The following is a 20,544-nucleotide window of genomic DNA, read 5'->3' as shown; positions in this document are numbered from 1 at the left end:
TGCAGGCCCAAAGTGGCCTTCTTTCCAATGCATTTGTTCTCTTCTGTAGAGGTCATTACATGGCCGTATTAAACTGCTGGCATAAATCAAATGAGTTTGGACTTCGTGAAAGGAAAAGGAGCTTGATTTTTCTCTACTACTTGGAACTTTTAGCAAGCAAAACTTTCTACTTAGCACTATTCTGTGCTCCAGTGCTTCTTCTTCAAGGGTGCGAACTGGATTCTTATGGTGATATTTCTTGCTTTTACTGGGAGATTTGTTTCTCAAATTTTAAAGCAAATTTTAAAAACAATGAAACAGCTCCTTAGCTACTATAAAGCATATAAGTCATTCTGAACCAACAAAGCTATGCTAAATTTTATCTAGTGCAGGCTGTGGACTGCATGAATTCAACATGGAAAATGCCATGGCAAGAATGTCAGAAATGCAGGTAATGTAGCAAAAGTAGCTTCCATCTCCCACAGGGGCAGGATCCAAGGAGTCTTTCTGCACTGTAGTATTTCTGAAATTGCTACTGCTTCATCAGCCAACAGTTAGAAAACCTTACATCTGTATATTATAGTTGGAAGATCCCATCAAGTATTTTTATGGAGGCATGGAAAATGATACATTTCCTATTAGACACACAATGAGGCCATCAAGAGTTTAACAACATATTTTGTATGGGGAGATGAGATGGCTCTAAGATGTGTTGCTGTGTTTGGTACTTGGCACACAGTGTTCCCATCTTCATGCAGCAGTTACGCGATATCTCTAAAATGCTTATTTGCTGCTAAGTTACTGCTATAGTAAAATATTATATAGGACATAGCATAATCTTGTTTGATATTATGATCCTGTAATTTTCTTTAAAAAGCTTAATCTTGTAAATACTGTTAAGTTTTATTAGTAGTTGCAGTAAGCTGTTTAAGATTTATGTGCAGCAGCATTATTTATATTTATAGTCGGTGACCTTGATACCTTGCACTTAGAGTTGAAATATTTTTCTGTTGCTTTGATTCTTTGTTTCTTCACTGTGGTTAAAAACAAACAAACAAGCTCCCCTTTTTTATTTACAAAAGAATTTTCAAATTTTACATAGATTTCTGAGCTATTTTAGTACTCCCATTTCATGTAGTCATTTATGTCACTGGAGAGTGAGAAAGATACACCTACAGATACAAAACATAACGTACGAATTAGGCCCTTTGAAGTTGATTTCATTGTAGTATCAGTCACTGCAGAATAAGGTTCTGAGCATAGGAGTACAGATGAAAATACATACAATCCCTTTCAAAGGGAGAATATTTGAATTTAGGTTGCAACATAGACAGTTGCATGAAATGATCTCGCCTGACATGTCAGCTGAAATATTGGAAATCCTATTTCTAATCCCTTCCATGTAATATGGCACAGGGACATAGATACATATCAGCCATAAAGAGAAACAGCACAGCCTTTCAGACAGACTCCACAGGCTCCATATAATTCAATCTCTCATCTCCAACCTCTCCACCCACTGGTTGAGTCTCTCATTGCCCTTCCGACACCTAATGCACTCCTGACACAATGGAGGGAGGGCAGGAGCAGTGTGGTGAAAAATTAGACACTGCAGACAAAAACTTGACAGACTGCCTTTCTCCTAGTGTCACAATATGAACTGGCCAAGTGAAAAGTAATGGCCATTATCCCGTCTCACTGAGTGACTTAAATGACTTGCAGCCACATGCAGAGAAAGTTCTCTGGAGTATTTCCATGAGGGTTTTTAATTTAATTTGCATGATAAGATGCACAAGCTAGGTTTTTACAGCTTAAGCAACTTCCTTTTTTTCCCCTCACCCTTGTGTAAGGTAAGGATAATTTCACTGAACTCAGTGGAGTAACTTCATTATCAAATGGATGTTGTGAGAGCACTTTCACGGTCCTCAGGCAGCTTTCCAACTGTTGCTTCTCTGTGCTTACAATAAGTTCCTATTTACATCTTCGCCTTGACTGAGCGTTTGAGGTGTGCTGGGCTTTCAGCCAGCACTGTGCTCCTGACTTCCTCAGGAAAGATGGCTCTTCGTGAATGGCGTCAGTGTTGTAAAGGTCATGACTTCAGTCAGCATTCAGGAATCTTAAACAGCCAAGCGGCACCATACTGGTAACGGTCTGGAAAATGTAGGCATTTTAGTTAAGTACAATGTTGTATTTACAACTTCACAAATACTGCCTTATGTTCACTTGAATGCTTGTCTTTGATACTCTGGTCTTAGTACCTACACCCTGAAATGTTAGCCAGGCCTCTCTTTCTTACCTTTGTCAGAAATCCTGTCTTTGTGAGATAGTTTTTGCTCTGAAAGTTTTAGTAAAATTGATAAACTGCTGTCAAAAGCTTCAATTCTGAGAACAATTTTCTTGAAGAATTTGCAACAAGTTCTTTACAAGACCTGTTGTAAAAGCAGCTGTTTTCTGCCTCTGTGTCCATTTACTCCTGATAATTCAAAGCATAGCCATAGACTTGAGACGAGCAGCTGTATGACCAGAAGCAGCCAGAGTCTAAATGTAAGAGGAGAAGGACTGAGTACTGTGTAGTAGTTACTGTAACTGTTAAATGACAGGGAAATTTGAGCCATAAAACCTGTCTGTCCCCTATTGTGTCCTACAGCTTCTGTAAGCAATAAATTCTCTAATTATAATGCGCCTGTACTTCTATACATTTACAAAAGCTAAGGAAAGACTGCTTGTACCTAGTCCTACAGTTGCGGTTAGCATATCTAGCTCTTAGAAAGCACACTTGGAGCAGCCATGAGCATGATGTGCTTTCTGAGCTGTTCACCTCCCATCCATGCTCACTGCCGTCTAGAGTGCCTATGGACAATGTGTGCATGTCGTGTTTGGAAGGCCTTCTGACATACTAAGGCACTGCAGTGACTTGATCATAAGGCTTTTTCAGTGTGTGCCTGAAGCCATGCTTACATGAGTCGCATGTCTGGTCTTGAGAGGCAACCAAAGATGCTGTTTGTCTTTTGTTTATTACTAATATAGATAAAATCATAGAATCATAGACTGTAAATAATGACAAGCTAAACAAATTCATAGTGGTACAGGTGCAATGTACCAGAAACCGCCGCCTTCTCTTTGCAGAGGAAATGTATTCATCAGTCTCACCCCATTTATTATTTCTGAAGGAAGCAAAGTCTACCCACGGAATTAGCCAATATTTCATGTACCTGAATCCATGTTCATTCTTCCAGCAGCATCCTTCATCTTTTCTCCCTTCTGGTTTTTTTTTTTTTTAATTTGTTCTTAGACAGTGCAAGGTGTTTTCTCAAACTGCATTAAAAAAAAGTCTTATCTCTGCCTGGTTGTTATTCTTTAAAAAAACAAACCTGTGTAGGGTGTTTTGTCGGCTGGTTTGGAAGTGAAGTAAGACTAATAAACTGCTTCAATGAATACAAAGCTCTGGAAGTTAAGAACTTGAAATCCATTGAAGGAGTTCTGATTCCATATTTAATATGCATTAGAAACATGAGTTTAATTTATAGTAAAGTCATGTTTTTATGAATTATCACTTGCAGAAAAGAAGATAATAATCTATGTGCTCTTTTTCCTTTTTTTCTCACTTGTTCCAGTGTGGCAAAATCATGATTTTTTTCAGTGTAGCATTCCTGTTGATGAAGCCTGAAGTACATGAAAAGATGACTGAAATTCATTATAAAGCCAATAGCGTAGTGAACTTTGCAACGAATCAACACAAAGTAATCTTGCTTTTCTCTCTGGCCTTACTCTCAATGTGATTGTAGCTCATGGAAAGAGGACCTTGTGCTGGTTTTGATGTTACATACAAAGGTTTTGCTTTACAGAATTTCCATTATGCCTGTTTAGTAGCAGTGTCATTGATTCAAGCTGTACTGATTTGAAAGTAGAAGTCTTTAACACTCACCCCCTTCAAAGTTTCTCATAGATCTGCAGTGTTTTGTCAGCTTTGCTCATAAAACAGCATAGAGCTGCTAGAAGGAAATGCTCCAGCTGCAGGAATAAGTGGAGCCAAAAGGTAATGTCCAAATAGAAATTACCTAGTTCATGAATTCACTTTGATCACCAGATGTTTGTCATGTGCCTTCAGCATTAGAGAATACAAGAGAGGAGTAAGTGACTGGTGTGATACTCGTCTTAAATCTAGCACGAGCTCATAGCTCGGCAATAGATATACACAAAGTTATTGGCTTTATCCATTTTGGTTGAGAGATTCCACGTCTTATTGTGCCACAGATTACAGCAAACTGTGTCCATCTGTGAAGTTTTGGTTAGGTTTCTTAATTCCTTAAACTCTGAAAGACTATGAGAGCAGAGCAATATACACTCCATACTAATAGCATAGATTACTGTGGTTTGGTTGGTAATTTATCAAGAGCCCAACTGTTCTTTGTGTACTGCCTTATAGTGATGTTAGTAAATCAAAAAGAGTAGTATTATTAGCTCCTAAGGGCTGCAGAAGTAGATTCGTATCTTGGTTTAAGCATTGGCATTCGATTTGGCTTCCTCCAATACAGTGTACTTGAAGGAGCTCTATTCAGCTTCTAGTTATGAATTAGTTGAGCTGCTTCAAAATGCATAGAATTGAAAGAACACTTTTGAGTTTTCAAGTTGTAACTTTTTATCATCTCTATCAACCACCTCATATAATGTGAAGCTCCATCTAAAATCTGCTTACAATTTTTGTTATTATCTTCACAGGATGACTGATTCAAACTTTTCATGCTTTGAAGATTAAAAAGTCTCTCAAAATGTCCATCCTAAAATTATTCAGGATCTCTTTATAGCTAATTATTCATATAACAGAAAAACTATATGATGCATGTTACAGAGTTTCATTTTTTAATAAATAAGTTAATCTCTGTATTTGGCTTATCGCAAAGCAGGAGTCCTTCCCCCCCTCATCCTCTCCCAACCAGCCACAAGTTTGTGTCCTTTGCTTCCTCAGGTATTTGTCAATTCCTATACTGATCCATGTCAGTATCTTAGTCTGTTGAAATATGCTGAGTTCTGAAGGGATAGTTTTATGTTGGAATAGTGAACTAGAACAGCTCAGGGAGTGGCCTAGAAAGCCCATAGAGAAGGGAGGGCAGAGCCAGGGCCTGGCTTTCTGGTTTTAGTTGCTTTGGAACTATGGCCTCAATTATAAATTAATAAAGCCATGATAATTATTCTTTTTCCAACATTTTGTCCATATTATCTGTTTAGTTTTTAAGCTCTCCAGATCAAAAACTACATATTTTAGTGAACTGCACAGTGACAACCACAGTGGATCTCCACATTTAGGTATAAACAGAAACAGCTTGCTTTTTTTGGTTGCCTACCTTCTCATAGTTTTTGTGCTGTGCTGCAAATATATCCAGATGAAAACAGATTATCTTCCCTGCTGTTTGCATTCAGCTTATTCATGATTATGTGTGATATAATGTGAGGTTTTAGTTGGTGGACTTTGTTTTTCAGTAGTGAGAGAGCATAGATTTCATTACCTGTATAAATACCCACCTTTCTTTATAATGTGAAGTTTTTTACTTATGAACTTCCTTGACCTCCTTAGCAGTCCTAATAGCAAATAGTGTTGAAAGCTATTTTACTATTAACCTCTGAAGCGTGTGATAGATGTTTACAATACGAGTTTTTAATAGAAGAGAATATAATGCCACCTATTAGTTTGGAACCTGGACAAAGAAATGTGTATTTTATAAAAGGGGCTTTTATGTGAAACAAAATATTCTTAACATTTTTAACAATTTCTGAATTCACTGTCTCCACCCTTCTCTATAGTATTTTGCATACATCTGGTATTTCTGTGTCTGTTTCTCACAGGAGTGTTGAGAAAATTTCACGCTTCCACATTTTTCAGTGGTAATACTATTTACTTCGAAGAGAAGTGAATATCCTCTGGTATTCTGCTGAGTCCCTCTCTAGACTTCCACACTGAGGTAGATTTATTTGATCCTTTTAAGCAATAGATTAAATTTCCTTGTGTTGTATGGTGAGATACTGGTGTTTATTTTCAGGGAATAATCTTTGAAATGTTGTGTGTTCCAAATTATTTGCACACAAATGCAGAATGCCAGTAGCCTTTGTTTCAGTAACAGAACATGTGATTTGCTCTTGTGCTTCCAGGGAAAGCCCATTTCACAATGCTTACATGTATTCCCCGTCTTCCATTATGGGGCCAAACTCTTACTTGTTAATTAGAAAAAAATATGAGAAGCAATAAAGAATACTAATATTTCAAAGATAAATGGATAAGCTTACATTGAGTTGAATGATGGGAAGGCATTGACTGAAGTTGTGAATGTTCATTGGTTTTAGGGTGTATGAGTTTAAACTGTGCTCAACACATTTCTTCCAAAGCTTTATGCAATTCAGTAATTCTTGACTTTTTGAAATGTCCATTTAACTTGCCATATAAATGTTAAACGTCTTTCAGAGCCTGATTGCACTATGTTCAGACAAATATCCACTGTCTCTAGTGAGAAATTGTACATTGAAAGATGTTTCTCCTGAAGAGATGAAGCTGGATCAGTCCCACGTTGTAGAGACCTAAAATCAGGAATTAATATGCAGTAGAGCTATGACAGTGGCTTTAATTCTACTCACATTAATTTTCACTGTTAATATTAATTAAACCCTGAAAATCAGGGATTTAATGGAAATTCTGACAGACCTTTAATTATAGCATTTCAACAGTCTTACAGGATAGGATGTCCTCTACTAGTGCACAGGACATTCTGTACTTGAGAGGGTATAGAAAAGTCATGGTTTTTGGTGTTCTTTTGGTGTTCAGAACATATTTTAAATTCACAGCTGGCTTTTACTCAGTGTTGTCTGCTGCATCTGGGTAAATCGTGTAAGTGAATACTTTAATTGTTGTATTCAAGAACAATTTGGAAACAGTTTTAAATATCTTTTAAATACATTATTGTTCAAAATTTTCTGTCATTTTTTAATGGGAATGTCTTCCCATGTGTGGATTTCTCACAAGCTATTTAGGTAGCATGTTGTCTTATGCTCACAGGTATGTCTACAACTTATATTATTTAGATTGCAAACTTTTGGCAGGAAGGATGAGCTTTTTTTTTTCTGTCTAATATCTTTTGTAGTTGGATCCTGATCAGAATTCCCACGTGCACCCATAAATAATATAAGCCATAAATTACAGTAATTCATCACAGATGATTTGTATCACTGTGCCTAAAAGCCTTTGCATTACATGTGTTCCAATTATGATCTTAAGATGAACTGCCTAGGACTTGACTGTGTAGGGTAAGAGTTATGTCCAAATGAATGGTATGATTTTTAAGGACCCTTGCAACCCAAGCCATTCTATTATGCTATGATTTATAGATACTGAATTGTCAGGAGGGATAGGAAACTGCAGGGAAGTGATCAGATACTGTGGACAGCAGCGTTCTGTAGTGTTCAGTACATTGCATTTCAATTTATTCAAGCATACAGCATATGCATTTTTGTGCATGAAACTCAGCATCACACCCTAACTGCTAATTTTCACAATTTTATTCCAAATTTTGCAACATATACTTTCCATTAAAGACCATTCCTGGATTCATGTGCATTTATGTTAATTTAAATTTTCATTGAAGAGTGGATCAGGATGGATACAAAGTTGTAACTCTGGAGATTATAAAGGAAGTGCAGTCTAAAAGTCTCAAAAGCAGAGACATTCAACAGTGTTTGTAGCTGTTAATATTCATAGCTAAAACAGAAGCTGTGTAATGAAATTTTTGAATATTTTTGATATTGGCAAGAACTGGTGTTTAATCGCTTAGTGATTAGATAAGAGCCAGTGCCTCTTGATTAGGTAACAGAACTGTAAGAAATCAGAGAAAATGTCTATGTTCTAAAATTAATAGGGAAAGGAATTTGAGGATGTTCCGTATTAGAAACAATTTCGACTTGTATGTGACTCATCTTCAGATTTCTCCATCTGTGTAGTATACAATAATCTTTGGATGTGTATATTTAAACCGATTCTAGAAACATTTAGGCCTTTCACTAGGAATCTCCTGAAAACTACCTGCAACTGTTTTCATTTATGTTGTGTATTCTAGCCAGGTAAAAACTTTTAAAGATTCATAAGGTATCTTGCACAAGATGTGTTTGACATCCTGTTCTATAGAGATACATACAAGGGAATGCAAATTAGTGAATAGAATCAGTCTCCACATTAGCAACCCCAACTGAACTTCAGGAAGCATTCTTAAGAATTAAAAACTTCTGGATTACTGTAGGGATTATAAACACACAATGTCCTGTGAACAGAAGTTGTTCTATGGGATCTCAGTGCCAAGCACTCTGCTTGGATTTTCTCACATGATTACCCAGATGAGATGAAAGTTATTGATATAAGTAAATCTTAAATGGTCACATTTATTTTTATCTCTGTACACACCTTCTCCACAGACAGTACTACTTGTGGCTGTGCAAAACATGGCTTAAAACTCAATTTAAGATCTTGAGCACTGGCTCAGGGGATTACATCACCAGGTAACAAGCTTGGCACATCCAGAAAACCACCAATGCTGTGGCAGTGTGCTCTGTGCCACCTATGGTAGAGAGAACCTAATGCTGAGCACCTCCTACTCACTCTATAGTCACCTGAAATTAAGACCTATAAACCAAATGTACGTAAACAAATTATTTAGCTGGTTCTCTTTTCCTTTACTCAGCTTTATAAAGAATCCACACTTGTAGCTTTGGTTCCATTTTTAGAGCAGTTTCTTTGCAATAGATGTTGAGTTTTTCAGCTGATAATTTTTCTCCTATCTATCCAGAGCTTTCTTTCATAGATGGACATTTGAAATACCTCCTCGAGAAACCATTTTTTCTTCACTGGAATTTAAATGTGCTGAGAAGAGACAGGGAATTGATTTCACATCATACCAAAGTCAGTCTAACAGCTACCTGCTGCCTACCAGAGCTGTCTGCTCTCCCTTCCCTTTGCCAGCTGTATGCTCTCACTGCTTCTATTACACCGCTCTGGCATTAACTCAGTCTCCTGCTAAACCAGTTAAGTTCAGCTATCAGATAGCTAAACTAAAAAAAACAAAGCGGATGGTTTTCTCCTGGTTTACTTCTGTCAACTGCCTGACTGTGGGAGCTGGTGCAATGGAGGGGGAGGCAGAGCAGAATGCCCCCCCTTGGTGGCAGGTAGCTGTTCGATATGCAGGACTCTGATGTGGAACAGCCTGAGAGCTGGCCAGCACTGCAAGTCTCCAGCCCTTTCTGATAATGCAATATAAACTGTTATCTATGCCAGATCTCAAATTAATATGCATTTAATGTAAATTTAGTGGAAAAACTCCTCTGAAATAATTGCTCCAAGTCGTTAGGAAAGCTGCTTTAGTATAAGAGCTGCAGAGACTACTTCTTAGCAGTGCCAGCATTGATTGGCTGGGTTTAGCAAAGCGCTGTGCATGTCAGCTATGGGCAAAATTGTTGTTAGCATTAGAAAATTGCCTGCTGTGTGGACGAGCTTAATGCACTATTATATGGTATGGATGCAAATTTAATGGGCTTGAAAATGGGTAGATTGAGCCTGAAACCTGTAGGGCATGTCCTTGGCCCAAACTAACCCACACCACTTCTAATCAGGAGTCAGTCTACTGAAGTGGAAGTCATTAAACTGGTAGCTGATTAGAATCAGGACCCAGTTACTTAAAAGGGAGTTTTAACTGAGCAGGTGATCACAATGGCTTTGGGGTTTTTTTTAATATTTGTATTATTTTCAATGAGCACTGTAGCTATCAGTTTAAATGCACATGAAATACAAACCCAAAGTGTTAAAATGACATTTAGAAATAGCATAACAATACAGACCATATTAAAAGAATGCAATTTGAGGTGTCCTTCCTCACAGTAATGGGATTGCCACTGCTGCTCAGTACATCACAAGAAAGTTTTAACTTAAAAGAGCAAAATAATATCATTAACAGAAAATTAAACTTAAAGTCACCATGAACTATGGTCTTAAAAGACTCTCTAGAAATGAAAACCAATTGTCTGTTGGAAAACCAGGAGGTCAAGTAGCCATTGACCAACTAAAAGCTGCACCGATTGCTGAAATGTACAGTACTTTCAAATCCAATTAACTGTTTCAAGCAGACAGTCCCCATTTTCTCTTTCATCAGGAAGGGAAATTTGCAATCATATATTCCAATGAAAGTTAAGTTGTTTTGATCTGATAATTGTCAGATGTATTTATCTTAATTTGTAAGTTTCTAATGCTAAAGCTCCAAGCTGTTCAGATATAACAGAAGTACTGGGAAATGAGGTACAAAATGCTGGAATTCAAATTAACCAATAAATATATTTTAATATATATCAGCAGGACTCTAGAGGATTCCATTAATGTTGAAAAATAGAAAGGATTTAGGTTAATTTGGTAAGAAGGCAGGTCAGAACGTTTACAACAGTGGCATAGAATTGTATAGAGATGCAAAAATTTTCGAGAGAGCAGAATTTTTTCAAAAACGCTGACTCTAGCTGTCACAGCCCTGCCTTGGTTAAATCCAGTGGAGAGATATGAGGACTTTCTAATTTGCTTTCCCTCTATTTTAATAATAGCTGTGCATAAGTAATTTATGAAAGGCCAACCAGGCAGTGGGCAACAGAAAATTAAACTCATTTTATCTGAAAGCAGGTGGATTTCTATATATCATTAGCATGCATAGAATTCTCACAATGTTATTTCTCATACTGATGGAATGTAACCAAATAATATATGAGTTTTTTGCTTATGCACGAGTGAAATTTTTAGATAAAAGTGCCAGCCCCAATGGCAATTTTCTGCAAAACGAAAACTAATTCTGCGAAGCTTCTTATTACTGGGAAGACTCATTTGGCTTGCATTAGAGACTGACATAAGTGACTTTAGGATTTTACTAACAGATTAGATGAGATGTGCTATATGCAGTAATATCATTAGAGAATGTAGCAGCAGAAGCAGAAGAGTTTGTGGCACTTAAGGACACTGGCACAAGTAAATTGTTTTCATTTATGACAAGCTTTTAAATGATTTTTTTTTCCTTCTCCTGATGAGAATATATTTTAGTTTTTAGCATTCCCTCACCTTTCCCCAATACTGAAAAAAGCTTCAGCCTAAATTATTTCCCATGTTATTTCAGCCAATACTAGATCTATTGCATATGCCTTATCACCTGTGTCACCTTGAGAGAGATCTTTATGAAGGAAACAATACCAAAACTAAAGAAATCTGTTGTCGATGTTATTCTAATCTAAATTAAGAAAAGCAAACCACATACTTCTCTACTTGCTGTATTTTCACTATTAATTACCAGAAATATGTTTTGTACCTATGCACATATGCTAAGTATGTTAAAACAGTATTAAATATGTGACAATTGTTTGAATTAACCAAATGGAGCTTTCCAGCTCCTACCTCATGGAAGTCTGTTTAGATTTTTTTCTTTTAGTGATGATACCCAAAGGTACATCCTACATAAGGCTATTTTCCACTCTTACATTTGATTAACAATAAATGGTGTTTGCCACACATTTTTTTGGAGGCAAGAAGAAGGAGTAAAAGACTTATGCTAAAACCATATCTCATATAATACTAGATCATGTTTTACCATGAGGATGAGGACACAGACAGGTAGTTTGTCTCAAAGTGAAACTTTCCATTTTCTTTTTTTTTTTAATTCAAAAGGCAATAGTAACAGGTACCAGGAGTTAACAGGAACTATTTCTTTAATAGCTTGTATTAGTTTGTACCAGTTCTTTGTACTTGGCAATATATTTTGTTCACATTTGAATTTCAAAAAAGAGGGAAGATATGACTGTGTTGTTGGAACCAAGAACGCTGACCCAAGTCATATGACAGAGATAGTAGTCCTTTGTAACCCTGACCCATGTGAGGTGACTGTCCAGCTGTTCTTCAGCTGCTTATTCAGTTTCTTATATCAGCTCTCATGTATGTCACACTTATATGACTTTTTTATATTACATGACTTTTTTTTTTCTTGGTTCACTGTGATAGCAAAGTTTGTATTGTCCTCCATATTCAGTACTTTTACATAGCTATGTTGACTACTAAAGACCCTAAGAAATAGGAAAATAAAATCCTCAGGTAAACTGCATGGGTAGAAGTGTAGAATGACTATGTTTACTTCAGCGAAGCTAATCTGGGTATATAGTGCTCTACTTAAAAAGCAGAGCTTGGCCCAATGTAACCAATATTGAAAACAGACTTGATGTTAAAGAGAACTGTTAAGTTCTCAGGTGAAAATGCTGGTCTCAGCCACGCTAAGGCAAATGCAATATAGTTCTGCTGAAGTCAATATATTTGCCTCAGACTTTGCTCAGCACAAACAGACGCAGGGTTTGGCTTTGTTGTGGTTGGCATGTATTCAGTGTATTAGATGGTAATGATTAGAATTCAAATGGTCACATTCAGGCAGATAGATTGCAAGACTCTTCACACAGTGGTTCATAAAGTCCGTTCCTTTTGCAGTCACTTGTCACTGTTAGCGAATGTCTAAAAGATAAGAATTAATTGAAGAAATCTAAAACTCTGAAACTTCAGTATTCTAGTGCACAGACATTTTCCCACCATCTGCTGTGATCAGACTCCTGCTAGTGTGGGAGAGCTGTGATATAGGGACAGGCAGGTGTTCTCATTCCAGATCATTCTGTGTCATCTTATGCCTAACCTGTCTGTCAAATGCTAAGTTTTATATGTCAGTGCTAAGTTTTTTATGATGCTAACCCAGCACAGAAACTTAGGACAAGACTATCTGGGGCATCTTAGGCCACTAAATCTGTTACTTGCACTTACATAATTCTAATGATAATTCACATAATTCTAATAATAAATATCTGAAATTTCATCTTAAAGCAAGTTAGGTTATCTGCCTCCACATTCTCTGTTGGAATGATGACCCAAGACCTCCTTTCATGAAAAATGTTCATGCCAAACCAAATGTAACAGCAGATTTATTCATGGGCTGTCTTTTATAGCTTTATTACCTGATCATCTTCTTTTGTCATCTTTGTTTTAAATCCGATATTAGTTATAGAAGACTTGTATGATATACCTGGAGCTCTATCCTGCTATTCCTTTATCTGCCACAAGTCTTCTGGCATTACCCAATTGTACATTCAAACAAGTAACTCTTAGAAAAGCCAGTCTAACGGCTTTGGTGTTAGGAAATGCTTTTTCCTATGCAATGTTTCTATTTGCCTTTAGTGCTCAACAGATATGTGTATGAAGTACTTTAGCATTTATGGCTTTAAGCATAAGACTTCTACAGGGTGCTACAAAGTATTTGATTCCTACAGCAGCTAGAACACAGACAAAAACTAGACGTGAGAACAGAAGTAGGTGGTAATATGGTGGAAGAACATTAGAATAATTTTTGTTGCAAATGCACTAAAAGAAGGTGTACTTTTTTCTCAGATTGCATCTTATTTTTTGACATTTTATTTCCTACTTAGAACATGAAAGTCAAAACAGGCAACATGGACACATCTTTATTTTCCTCTCATTTTCATTTAAATAGACAACATCTGAGGGCACTCAACAATCTGCTTTTTATTTGCAGCAAGTGATCAAAAAGTATTTTCCCGGTGTTATTAAAAACTGAAAAAATAAATACGATATTTTTAATCTTAAGCGTTTAAAAATGGAAGGAGATAGTTTCCAGTAAGTGTCAGTAAGTCTAGTTCTAAGTTGCTTGTGTTAATATACCGCTGAAGGCTAAAAACAGCTTATACAGATTTTATTTGTTTATAGGGCAAATTATAAAATGTTCCACCAAAATAAGTAATGACAACTTTTGTCTATGTAAATGTGCATGTAAATGTAATGATGTTTGTTGTCGTTTCAACATGACTACCATTATTGAAATAGAAGAGCCAGTACTAATTCTTGCTGTCATATTTCTTATAAAATGAAAATAAGGCATTTAAAGAAGCGTCAGGGTTTTCAGTGTTGATCATTCAACTCCTGCATGCTCTTAGAATAACACCCTCAGCAAAACAGACACACAAAAGCTAACTAGAGTTCTACTTTCTAATCTCTTTAAGAAACATACATGTGAAGATATTTTCCAACTTCAGAGCGTTCTGAAACTCAGTGAGACCTTAATGATCTTGTCATTGTTCTAAAAGGTTGTATAACCAGGGCACAGGGTAAAAACCTGGAAAGGTCTGCCTTTGTTCTCATCAGCCCAAGGAAGGCCTTCTCTTTTTTAATGTAATACTTAGAGGCTGCAAACTGTGCCTTGATGAGTGCACCTATCTTCTAGTGAGGCTATCCACAGGATCATGATTGATCACAACTTTCAGGCCAGAAAACCCTCAACATTGAGCTGATGTGTGATTTGAACACAGCAGTGTTATTCCAAACTCTTCAAAGTGTGAGTCTCTCTCCTCCCCTTCCCTCATTGGTATTTGCATGCCATCCCCAGTCAGCAGGGGTTCGGTGCATGGAAGGGAAGGGGGGCAATACTGCTCACTGCCTGCAATTACTTACATTTCCTTTCATGCTCTGGAGAAATTCAGTGCTGCTCACTTCAGAAAAGCTGTAGAAAAGCTGTAGTTGTGACAACTGATACTATTGGAAACTTTTCAGAAGTTTCATTTCTGAATTTTGGCGTGGTTCCTCCAGCTGTCACCAGCCACTCAACTCGGGCTGGTAAGACCACGTACTGACCACTAGATAGAGATGCTGTTCTCTTTTTAGAAGTCTTATTGTGATCTTGGTGGTTGTCACTGCTTTGGCAGATGGCTACAGCATGATCAGGAATGGAACTGAAAGTATCATTCCTAGATAACGACTCCTTTAAATAGGTTTTATGGCTGAATAGGTGTAAGAGTTGTGAAATCTTGAATTCCGGTTTTCTCTCTTCCACTAATGGGGCACATGAGCCCACGCTGGGTGGGAAGGGGCAGGACGGGTGATGTCACTTGTGTTTTGAAGTAATGTCTAATATTTTTTTGTGCCTAAGTAGCCATGCCTTTAAAAGGGCTGAGTATTCACATGCCTTGAATATAATTTCAGCTTAAAACTTCAAACATGCCAAGTCTTTGAAACCAAATGCCTCACATGTTCCAGAAAGCAGAAGATCTTTTGAAACGTTTTAATTTCTCCATGCCTCAGTTTTCCCCAGATGCTAGCAGGCTGAGATAGAACCTGTGATGTTAATAGTAAGAGGGATACTAATTTCTTAATATCTGTGACATACTTTGAATATGCAAATGATACTAATTAATACCATGTAATTTTGCACTCTGAAGACTAACAGAGTGTTAGGCAGTGGAACAGGCAGAAGTACCTTTACCACACTAGGACACAATTGCAATGACTGTTCTGCAAGGTAGAGGCTGCCTCCTTCTAGTGGCTTTCTGGAACACACTGCAAGGTCAGGGACACAAGGCTGTTTCACTCTTCAGGTAGAAAGGTGGAAAATGAAAGGCAGAAACTGTAGGTTCACCTGAATCCAGGAGCTCTCTGTAGGATTCTGCCTAGGTTAATCCAACAGACCTTCCCTTGACTGTGAAACACATCTCTAAGAGAGAGGCAAACACAAAAGCAGCAAGTTACACAACATCATGAGATTATTGTGGGGAAATGACTCTAATATAGATCCTAGACATAGCTCTCATCATAAAACTCAAGAAAATATTGGAAAACTTTTCTTCTTCCTTTTTAAATTGATTGACTCCGCAGATACTGCTTTAATTATTCATGCTGTGATGTGGTATTTTGTTCAGCAGTTCCTGAGAGGGCAGCACCACGGTACGCTCACTGACTGGTGCTGTCATCATAAACTTTCCCACCATCTTTCATCTTATGTAAATTTAATTCTACACACACCACTTCATGCTTTATTATCTCACAACAGCATGTGCATTTGGCCCTTTGATTCATCTGTGGAGAATGCATTATGAAGCAAAGCATAAATATCATAAAATGGTTAGTTCATGGGGCTTCTAATTTCAGGAACATCACAAAATGCTAATTCATAGTCTTCATACTAACACACAAAAAAAATTTCAGTGGATGTCATGAAGGTAAATCCCTGCTCTCCTTCCCTTGGAAAATGCTGCAGCTTAAAGAAACTTAAAAACTCTAATAAAACTTACAGCAAACCAACTTGCTGGAGTGTTCGTGTACACTTCAGTGTATTCTTGAGTAAAAAAGAGTTTAAAGACCCTTCAAAATAATCTAAATAGGAATTAAAGTAATGAAAGGACAGGTTGCATTTTCTTCTCTTTTTACCTGCAATATATTATGGGGTGCAGTTGTTTTCCCATTGGTGTGGTTCATCTTAAACTGTGGCAAAGCTGCACCTTCAAGGTCATTTGCTAATTGTAATGGGACTGAACCACAGAAAAATCAACACAATTTAACTGTGCATGGCTCTAGAAAGAGAGAAGCCTGCCCATTTGGGCAGAAGCCATAGGCAACTGTGTGCATTTTCAAGTGGGGGGGAGTGTATGGCAGGGGTGGGAAATCTGGGCTGGGAGAGAAGAGATTATAGAGTAGACAAAATACTAAATATGCTGCTTACAAACCCTACCCTTGTTAAAAATGAAGGAGGCACACAGTACTTTTTCACTTTATGATGAGTATGTGTGAAAACTTCATCCACAGACTTTGCTATATTGATTTGTCCCTATTTCCAAGTATAATTTATCTTGAAGATTCATGAACTAGGTAGATACATAATTTCTTTTGCCTTATATTTAACACATAAGTAGCAGAAAAACTGTAGACAAAATTTCACAAGTATCAGAGACAAGTGTGGGGTGTGCTTGTGTCAAAGAACAAGAGGAGGAAGAGACTGGAAAGCTGGTTAGGCTGTCCCTAGGCAGATCTATCTGGCGTGACCAGCACTTACACACAGATCAATAGATCTTAGTGCCTTGTTATTATTTGTGAAGTGATCTTTGCAGAAGGTAATTGCCTTTTCAGTATTTATCAACTCAAAGTACTGAAGATACATTTCAAATTTCTGAACATATTTGACTTTAGTTCTCTTTTTTCTATATTTAACAAACACTTTGTGTTGTTTGATGTGCATTCTATCCTTGCAGCAGCAACGTGAGGTCATTTCTGAGATCATAGAAAGTCCTGTGCATATTGAACAGCTCAGAGCGAGCTCAGTGAATGTTCCTGCTGAAAGACTGAGTCACTGAGGACTCTTGGCTGCTGCCCTACTATGCTTTGAAAGAGCAACCTTTAGAGCAGCCTCAAACATGACACACTCCTTATGTCTGCTTAGGTTTAGTCACCTGCCTCCTGAGCTGTGTGTAAGGGTGTGCAGGCAGGGTGCTTATGCTCCAGCTCATACACTATGGAGGTTGCATTTTAGTTCTGTTTGTCATTGTATCTGTAAATGGTAAGTAATTTGGAGTCTAAAGAAGTTGCAGGAAAAGCAAAGGACTTGTTAGCATATGCTTTGTTTGTCCACTAATTATGAAACTTTTCTGAAATCAGAATTCAATCATCTTGTTACACGGTAAAATTTGTCAGATATCTGTGTCTCATTTCCTTGTCTTATCCTGTTTCCATGTCTGATAACTAGCACAGCAAGTTCAGCCTGCTGATATTTATATGAATGTGGCACTTTCAGAAAAAATAAAAAAGCAGGTTCACCTATTTAGTTCCAGTTTCTGGTAGTTTAAATGGGAAGTAAGCTGTTCTCAGCCATAATTTGCAACAATAACAACAGCCTTGTTTTCTAGCCCATGCCCAAGATTACTTGAAAAGTCATGAAGTTAGATTATTGGCTGGTGCAAATTCAACCTACTTTTGGTAAGATGCACAGTTCTATCGATTAATGTTAGTGAGGGTATAGTCTGTTGTCTCTCTCAAGACTGTTTATGCAGCAGGACTATTGTACTCATCAGCAGACATTCTGATAAAAGTGCATCTCCTGCTATCCTGCAGCCAGTTGTAATTATATGTGTACATAGACAAATACGAGCTACACCAATTCTCGGGGATTTTTAGGTTGAGAGGACAGTAATTGGAATAGGGGAGAAATGGGATCTCCCACTTAGCACAGGCAGTACTGGTTTTGAAAATTTTGGATCATACTTGCTTAGGATCAGAACATTTCTTTGTGTAACGTGACAACCTTGATTTTTGTACTGGCTATCGAAACTGTTGAGTTTGTGATTTTATTGTCTGCAAATCATCATCGTTATTTACTCTTAGATGAATAATCTAGATATGTTACTTTTACGAAGACTGGAAGGAAAATTGAGTCTGTATCTCCAACACCAGCAGAGACTTTGTAAATTGTATTAAGATGGAGTTTCTGAAATCCGGTCAGTGCTGTAGATTATTTTATATGTGAATGGAAAGGAGTAAAGTCTGTTTACTGCAAGGTGCATTTAAATTTTCAAACCTGTAGGTAAACTTTAACTTCTTAATATTAATACCATTGCATTGGTAGGAAAACAAACTTGCTCACCTTGTGTTTTTATATTTTCTTTAATTTTGAGTATTACAAACAACATAGGCATGGAAAGCCATAACAGCCTGTGATTTCTAATATTGGGTAAAGCACAAATATAAAATATACTTGAAGCTCAGCTCTAAGTAGATTATAAACATTTAATATAGAATGTTATCATAATATTCAGAGCACCAAATTGCAGACTTCTGTCACCCACTTTCAGGCATGCTTCTGAAGATCATAGTTAATTCTGCTGATTTATGGTAATGCTGTAGCACTATCATATGCAGCATCAGAAACCACTAACAAGCTTAGTATAAGCTTGGACTGAAATGGTTTGAGGTTTAAATTTCTGTAACGATTATAAACTAGAGGGAGTGAAATCCCACTTCAGCAAAAAAATAAAAGTGTCTTGTTACAATTCAATATTGCATCCTCTCTGTCTCCCCTCTCATTCCAACCCCCCCTTACTTTCTTTTCTCTCTTTAGCTTCTCTGAGGAGCCATATTGGAGAAAAGTAATTTTAAATTGTGACTGGCATTTTTAAATTTAAAAATAATCCTTTTTGTATGGTAATGCGCTTTATAATTAGGAGACACAATGTTGGCATTTATTGGAAGTAGAAAAAAAGCTAGGCTCTAAAGTATTAAAATCAACTAGATTTTCTCTTGCCCATTTCATTTGAAATGATAGCTATTTATAAAACAGATCTGATGACTTTACCAACCCTTTCCATAAACATTTTAATAACATATGTCATATTTGACACTCTCAGAGATACTACAGGCAGCAATTACCATAAAGTCTGTTTCAAAACTCACGCTGAACTTAGGGTTAGTATGAAGCTAATGAAGGTATTTGAAGTGAAAACATTATGGACCAGAACTTGTGCTGTTGCTTCCTACTGAATTCAAAGGAACTACAGTTGTTAAGAATCTACCTTTGCATGGTTCTCTTAATGCCCTGGTCTCCTCTCTCTGCCATGCCTTTGTGAGAGCTGTGGTCAGTGTCTGTTTTTGGCAAATGACTATACTACACGTAAAGGACTTTAGGAACCTTGTCATTGGTTTAGGAAACATATTGCCCTTGTCAAATTGTAAATTTCCCACTGCCATCAGCCAAAATGCCCTTTTTTCTCTCTAGCCTTATGAAAATCATAGAATCATAGAATGGTAGGGGTTGGAAGGGTCCTTTAGAGATCATCCAGTCCAACCCCCCTGCAGAAACAGGTTCACCTAGATCAGGTTGCATAGGAACATGTCCAGGTGGATCTTGAAGACCTCCAAGGAAGGAGACTCCACAACCCCTCTGGGCAGCCCGTGCCACTGCTCCGTCACCTGAACAGTGAAATAGTTTTTTCTTATGTTTAAGTGTAACTTTTTGTGTTCCAAAATGTAAATACTGCCCAAGATTTTGACAGGATTTGCAATATTTCCTTGCTGGACATCAAGCGTGATAGTAACAATCTAATTGTGTTATCTGAGTATCAAATCTTCAAGAAAGCTGTTTTTAAAAGTCATCTCAGTTTAGGCAGGCTAAAAAAATATGTATATAAATCACCTCTGTCTCCCCTCCCACCCCCAAGTGCTGTCATTCATCAAAACTAAGGCCATCCAAAACAATGCAAGGAAAACAACTACATTTTTCATTTGGGGTTTTTTTTGCGAAACTAATGGTTCTACCTTGGTGCAAGCTGTTTGATTTTGTAGAGTTCTGTTACTTGTTTCCCATCTATTGGAAAACAAATGATGATGAAGCATCAATGAAAACGTTCTTATATTGGGCCAAATTCAGGTGTACCTATTGACCTCAATGGGACTATGAAGTTTTTTAGAGCAAGGAAAAAAATCAATTCTTTGCAATTTACTGAAGTTGGGCCACATCTTGTTTACCTCTATGTTGCCTTTTTCATTCCAAATGCTTAAAAATAGAAATTGTGACCTAAACAAAATTTCTAATCATTTTCACTAGCACCTTTTCCCAAGTAAGTTCTGTGGAATTTGTCATCTGATTCCAACAGCATCAGGATGTGGCACAGTACGTGACTGCATGGTGATATGTTTTACATTCATCATGGAGAAACTGG

General features: G+C 37.2%; 1 long non-coding RNA gene across 2 annotated transcripts in view; it reads right to left on the bottom strand.

The window, feature by feature from the left end:
* Positions 1-1,744: 1,744 nt before the first annotated feature.
* LOC133626456 (uncharacterized) overlaps positions 1,745-20,544 on the bottom strand; it is a 47,631-nt gene continuing 28,831 nt past the window's right edge. The window contains exons 4-5 of one of the 2 annotated variants that reach the window (XR_009819534.1): positions 15,483-15,557; positions 1,745-2,130 (exon numbers count right to left, since the gene is read on the bottom strand). This is a non-coding gene — a long non-coding RNA (uncharacterized LOC133626456). Of the gene's footprint in view, positions 2,131-14,645; positions 15,558-20,544 lie in introns of those variants that run through there. The other variant, XR_009819533.1, reaches the window with a different exon arrangement.

Source organism: Colius striatus, chromosome 12, assembly GCF_028858725.1.
Source record: "Colius striatus isolate bColStr4 chromosome 12, bColStr4.1.hap1, whole genome shotgun sequence".
Classification (NCBI taxonomy): domain Eukaryota; kingdom Metazoa; phylum Chordata; class Aves; order Coliiformes; family Coliidae; genus Colius; species Colius striatus.
The sequence above is the reverse complement of the archived record's forward strand: the minus strand, read 5'-3'. Positions and strand labels throughout refer to the sequence as shown.